At 40.3% G+C, this 6,637-nt stretch overlaps 2 pseudogenes; one reads left to right on the top strand and one right to left on the bottom strand.

Moving 5' to 3' along the window:
• Positions 1–822: 822 nt before the first annotated feature.
• On the top strand, positions 823–1,283 carry LOC137300062 (large ribosomal subunit protein uL15-like; annotated as a pseudogene).
• Positions 1,284–5,942: 4,659 nt separating this feature from the next.
• Positions 5,943–6,637, bottom strand: LOC137300134 (heat shock protein beta-11-like; annotated as a pseudogene).

Here is a 6,637-nt window from a genome sequence, read left to right as displayed (position 1 = left end):
GCAAGTTTCGATGGCTTTGGGCAGATGAGTGCCTGGAGGAGGATAGTGGGTCCCTTGGTGGAGGAAATGCCATCAAATGTCTGATATGCTAATTAGTCCTGTAAGCAGTGATGTAGCAGCTGTACAGAACAAGTCGATGAAAGTGACCATGTACAGTCCAAAACATAACACCAGCATTCATGTGCTTGCCTTAAAATGAGGTGGAGGACAGTCACAGAAGCTCAGACAAAATCAACTGATGATTTCATGTCCTTGGGATATCCCAAAGTGCTTCACAGCCAATTATTTCTTCTTGAAGCGTAGTCAGTTGTGAAGGCAAACATGGCAGTCAATTTGTGGGCAGCAAGGTCTCGCAGATAGCAAATGAGAAATTACCAGTTAATTTGTTCTTAGAGTTGATTTAGGGATAAATGTTCGCCATGGTACCAGGAGAATTCCCCTGCTCTTCAATTACTGCCATGGGATCTTTTATGTTCATCTGAACAGGCAGAGAGGGTCTTAGTTGAACATCGCATCAGAAAGACAGCACCTCTGATAATGCAGCACTCCAATGATGCACTGAAGTATCAGCCTAAAGTATGTGCTGAGGTCCTATAGTGGGGGTTGAACCAATAACCACTTGAGTGAGAGGCAAGTTGATACTTGTACTTTGTGTATATACTGTTCATATTAAAATTACCAGCATCTACTTTCACTGTTTGGTACTGGGGTAAACAATTTGATATCTAGTGACTAAGCTTTGTCATGTGGGTATTTTTAATCCCTTGAACTAGTGGATTGATGAGATTCATTCTGAAGTTTATTCAAACTGTCTATGTGTTAATGCACTGTGATAGCAGTATTGTAAAAACCAGGAAGCTGAGAGGGCACGTTTGCAATGGTCGTGGCTGTATTGACAAAATCAGGAAGCATCCCACGTGGTGGTGGCAATATTGGTAGTATGCATCATCATAGAATCAACTTTTATAAATATCACCCAGGTTACTTTGGGAAAAGTAACATTATCATCTAAAGAACCACCAGTTGTTCTCGGACCATAAATCTGGATAAGCTGTGAATGCTAGTCGTTGAACAGACCAGACTAAACTATGCCAAGAAACCCGAAGGACCAGCACTTGTTGATGTTGTGCATGTTGGTTACTATGAAGTCCTGGGCAAAGGAAGACTACCCAAGCAACCAGTCTTTGTCAAGGCCAAGCTCTTCAGTAGGAGAGCTGAAGAAAAAAATCAAGGAAGTTGGTGGGGCCTGTGCATTGATAGAACAACCACCTTCATTTATATAGTGGCATTAACATAGTAAAATATCCCAAGGTGCTTCACAGAGGGGTGAACGGGACTTGGTGCGTGTTAGGATACAGGCAGCAGAGTTTTGGATGAACTCAAGTTGATGGAGGGCATACATTCTATGATTGGGTGTAAGAATAAATTACTATTGCTTTTTTAAAAAAAGTGCTGGCATCAAAACTCTGGTTCAGATGTACAGCTACTTTCAGTTCATGGGCAGACTTACAAGTTTGAGTTATTTGCTTTTCCCTTTGATGAATTAAAACTTCTGTCCATGTGTCTCGTTGGTATCTATATATTAAAAAAAAGACTTGTATAGCACCTTTCACAACTTCAGGATGTCCCAAAGTGCTTTACAACCAATGAATTATTTTTGAAGTGTAGTCACTGTTGTAATGTAGGAAATGTGGCAGCCAATTTGCACTCTGCAAGATCCCACAAACAACTGAGATAAATGGCCAGATAATCTGTTGTGTAGTGATACTGGTTGAGGGATAAATGTCGGCCAGGACATCGGGTGAACTCCACTGCTCTTTGAATAGTGCCGTGGGATCTTTAACACCCACCTGAGAAGGCAGACGGGACCTCAGTTTAACATCTCATCTGACAGTGCAGCACTCCCTTAGTACTGCACTGAAGTGTCAGCCCAGATTTTGTGCTCAAGTCTCTGAAGTAGGACTTGAACCTAAAACCTTCTGACTCAGAGATGAGAGTGCCACCACTGAGCCTCACCTGACACACTGATTATATTGGGTTTCATTTGAAATATTTCTATTTTGGATACAAATCCATTTTGCAAACATGAATTTCACCAATAATTTGGAGGTTGTAGATGTAACTAGGTTTACATTCAAACTTACCATTTTTAAAAAAAAATTATTTCATAGACTGGTAAGTCTAGTTGTCCCTCACTCCATCTGAGATCCAATGAAGAATGTACTATGCTAATCCTTTTGCTTCATCAGGCCTATTCCCTCTACAACTTATGTACAATTAGCTTTGCCATGGAACTGACGTGATCCACTTACTCTCTTAAGGGAAGCTTTTAATTACTGGTAAAATTTCCAGAAATATCCCTGACCCTTGAAGGTAATGGAGGGGAAACTCCAGGCAACCTTGCACCCATATTCCACTATGACTCATTTTGCTTCTGCACTATTGGAAGCACTGTCTTCTGTAGAGCACTTGACATATATTCTTAGAACTTTAGAAACAAATTGCTAACCAGACACTTAGGTTGTTTTTTTATAGATATGTGCTGTAAGTTTTTTTTAATGAGACTATTTATGCACTACTCTAGGAGAAGGGGAAGTTTTGTCTGAGGCTTTTGTACTTTTTTGTCTGGTTTATGGTCACAGTCTACGTGAAATAACCAATTTACTTCTACATTTCAAAGAACTGGATCTCATGTCGTTTTCTTTCCCCTCCATCCCCCAATGAAAATAGGTTCGGTAGAATGAATCAGTGATGCACCATGTACATTTATTCAATGGGCAGCTACCATCTATCACTTTTAGGGTTGAAGTCGTAATGAGCAATCACACCTGTGGTACAGACACTATTTAAGGAATTGCTGGTATTCAGAGCTGTTCCTATTTCCTTGATGAAGGTGAATGCCCTTTAATCCAGATGTCCTTTAAAACATTTGAGGCCTTACTACTAGCCTGTAGAGTTGACAAACTGTTTGAATCTGAAATTTGTCCAATCTTTGTGAAGATTGTTACATATTAATTAAGACGTTAAAATGAGTTTGTGTCGGCCTGCTCCATTGGTTCAGGTGGATGTTAACGATCCTATGGCACTATTTGAAGACGAGGGCGGGTGTTCTCCTGGTCAACATTCCTCTCCCAACAAACACCACTAGAAAACAAATTAACTGAGCACTCGTGTCGTTGCTATTTGTGAGTTATTGTTAATCTAGAATGGCTGCCACATTTGCCTGCACAACCATCGCTGTACTTCAACAGTAAATCATTGTGTGAAGTGTTGTGCACAAATTGCTGCCCCGTTTCCTACATTCCAACAGTTACTACACTTCAGAAGTAGTTCATTGGCTATAAAGTGCTTTGGGACGTCCGGAGGTCATGAAAAGTGCTGTATAAATGCAAGTCGTCTTTCTATATAAACTCAAGCATTTTGTTGCCACTTGATTTTCAATCATATTTCCTTTCGAAGACCTCTCTGGCCTGTACTAAGTGTCCATAGCAGTGACGAGCCTCATTATATTTAAGATACGCTGGCTCACTATAAATTGACTTCTATTTCCGTATGAGCAATTACTGTATGATGGGGTGCAGGCAATTTGTCTCAGAACTTGAGTAATTTTAGCTATTCCAGTGGAACCTAACTGATTAATGTACACTAAGCAATAAACAGGCTAACTAATAATTAGGCACTGTTGACTTGATTACAAAGCATAGAGCATGATAATGACTCACTTCCTAGCCGTGGCCATTTCTTTGGCCTGTTCCTGACGATATGCTCATCTTGGCATTATTGTTGTTCTGGGTCTCTTTCGCATGCTCCCAGTGCTCTCCTTACACTGTCTCGGCTGAGCAGAGAGAAATAAATTGAACTGGAAAGAGAAACAAAAAAATACAAAATTCAGTGATTTTAGTTGGATCATTGTTTTATCAGGAATTACAAACTGATCATTATGCTGGGTTTAAAGTATATACTGTATTTAATTTTGCAGCATTTCATTTAAAAAAGTATACTTTTAAAAAAATACTGCAACAGGACTGTGCAAACACGGCAATTATAATAATTTACAGTATCTTTTAAGCTCACTTTATGGACTGAAAGGAAAATCATTACCATCCTGATGAAGTGGTTTCAACTGCTTGGGGCTGGCATGTTGCTGGAAAGGACCAATGTCATCCTCACATTTAATTTGAAGTCACACAAACATCGCAGTGTGAATGATGCCATCACATTGCGTAGTAATGGGGATACAAGGCAATACTGATAACTTTTAGAGTGACAACAATGCCCCTTGAAAATTGCATGGTAATTTATTATTTCATAATCATAAGTTCACACTAATTGACTGGTGGAATGAATGCCCCACGTGCACCCCATCTACTGGCTGGAAAATGATAGGTCTCAACATAAACAACACTGCAATTGCACCAAACACTTTCACAGCTCTCAGACATTTTGAATTATAGTTTACATTTATGGCTGCATGAGATGCTCAATCAAAAAAAAAAGTAGCTGATCACTTTTAAGTTAATATATTACCTGTGTATCTGTTTATAGAAGTTTAGTCTGCAGTGAATACCGTGCCAATAGTGAACCCCTGTCTGCCTGTTAATTTTGTTTTATTTGATTGATCTGACAATGTTTATTGAAAGGAATGTCAACCAAAAAGGTGTATGGTGTGAGTGAACCCAAGCACCAATCCACGAGACACATCAGTAAACCCAAGCACCAATCAGTGAGACAAGTCAGTAAAACCAAGCACCAATCAACGAGACAAGTCAGTAAAACCAAGCACCAATCAGTGAGACACATCAGTAAAACCAAGCACCAATCAACGAGACAGGTCAGTAAACCCAAGCACCAATCAGTGAGACAAGTCAGTAAACGCAAGCACCAATCAATGAGACAAGTCAGTAAATGCAAGCACCAATCAGTGAGACAAGTCAGTAAATGCAAGCACCAATCAGTGAGACATATCAGTAAACTCAAGTACCAATCAACGAAACATGTCACAATCTCCAACCAATTGAAATGGCCGGGGTGGCTATGAAAATTAGACATTTTTCCTAGGCATTTGTTTCTGTAATACATCAAGCCTGTACTGCCCTGGGGTGCTTCCCCTCCAGGGTTCCACCTACGTTCTGCTTCACATCCTGGCCTGCCCTCAGCTCGTGCTCCACCCTCAGGCCTGGGACCTGCCTCTGCTCAGCTCCCCGACTGAGCAGCAGTTTCTGTATGACTGCATTCTCCTGTTATCTTTTGCTGCAGTCCACCCAACGTCCCTCTATCCGACAGCTCATATCTCACCTGATGCTTGGTGCACATATTGACCGCCTCCTTTGGTGGCCCCTTACTGAATGTAAAACCACTGACTGAAAAAACCATCGGCCATCTCTGTGAAGCAAAGCCTGACACTTGAGATGTGTAAACCAAAGACAGGAACTGCTATTTTTTTTATGTGCCTGAATGGTCACACACATTTTATCTTCCCTCATTCTTTGCTGCACATTCAAGAATCTGAAGCTAATGTGCAACCTCTAATTCACCATTTTATGGATATAATTTTATTAACAAATATTCTAAAATACACATAAATCCAATAAGTAAATAAAGAGAATATATTTCCCAGATATAGTGAATGATTTGAAGGAATCTAATTCTTGTGATACAACACATAAGAAGTTGGGACTCAGAGTAAACTTATTTTGTGTTGTATTTAGTCTAATATTTAGCAATATAATGAGTGAATCAAAACTGATTCCTTTGTCATTTCTGTGTCTTTCCTTTCTGTTACTCTGTTCTGTTTGGCCCCTTGTGCCAAGATTTGAGAAGCAATTTACTGCAGACATAAAACCGTATATTCTAAGATACAGAACAATAAAACAAATTACGAGGAATATGCAAAGTGAATCTCTTTATTATCCATACATAAGTTGATTTTTGTGCAGCATTTACTCAGATTCAGGACTGTGGAAATAGGACTCAAGTTTGGACTTAATCAGTTCTAATTGTCCCCTTCCATTTCTCCTGCTCCTCTCATCAACTTCACTGCTGCAATTATTTTGTCCCTATTTCTCTGTATCAGCTTTTGACTGGACAGTAGCTGTTATATCAGAGGTGATGTTGATGGGGACGGTTTGTTCATTTACAGCTGGCAGTGCCAGGCGTGGGGCTTGAACCTTTAACCAACCGTCCTGTGACAAACAGCAGTTAAGTGCTTGAGCAGCGACATCTTCTGACAGCTGAAATTCTCTCCTGAACTCTTCATATTTGTAGCTGCAACAGCCGCTCCCATCATCACTTTTCTTCTCATATTTTCCTGTCGTCCGGACTTTCCTGACATCCAAGTACTTTCACCTTCAGTTCTTCTGGGGAGAATCGCTGGACATCCAGGGACAGAGAAAAGCCATCTCCATCCTGGCCCTCGGATTCTCTTTTACCTTCTTCATTGTCATCAGGTCTGTTGTTCTGGTTTCTTAATCTTTGCTCCAAAAATTCTTTTAAGAGTTGCTCATGTCTTCCTAGCTTCTGCCATCTGTTTCTGCATATTGTGTTCAAGCTGTTTAAAGACTGTCTGTGGAAAAGGCCTCAGTGTGTACACAGTCTGCTGGCACAGACTCTGAAAGTGGGAAATGTGACAGCCCAGCAT

The sequence above is a fragment of the Heptranchias perlo genome, chromosome 30 (genome assembly GCF_035084215.1).
Source record: "Heptranchias perlo isolate sHepPer1 chromosome 30, sHepPer1.hap1, whole genome shotgun sequence".
NCBI lineage: Eukaryota > Metazoa > Chordata > Chondrichthyes > Hexanchiformes > Hexanchidae > Heptranchias > Heptranchias perlo.
This window is presented reverse-complemented; position numbering and strand designations above follow the sequence as displayed.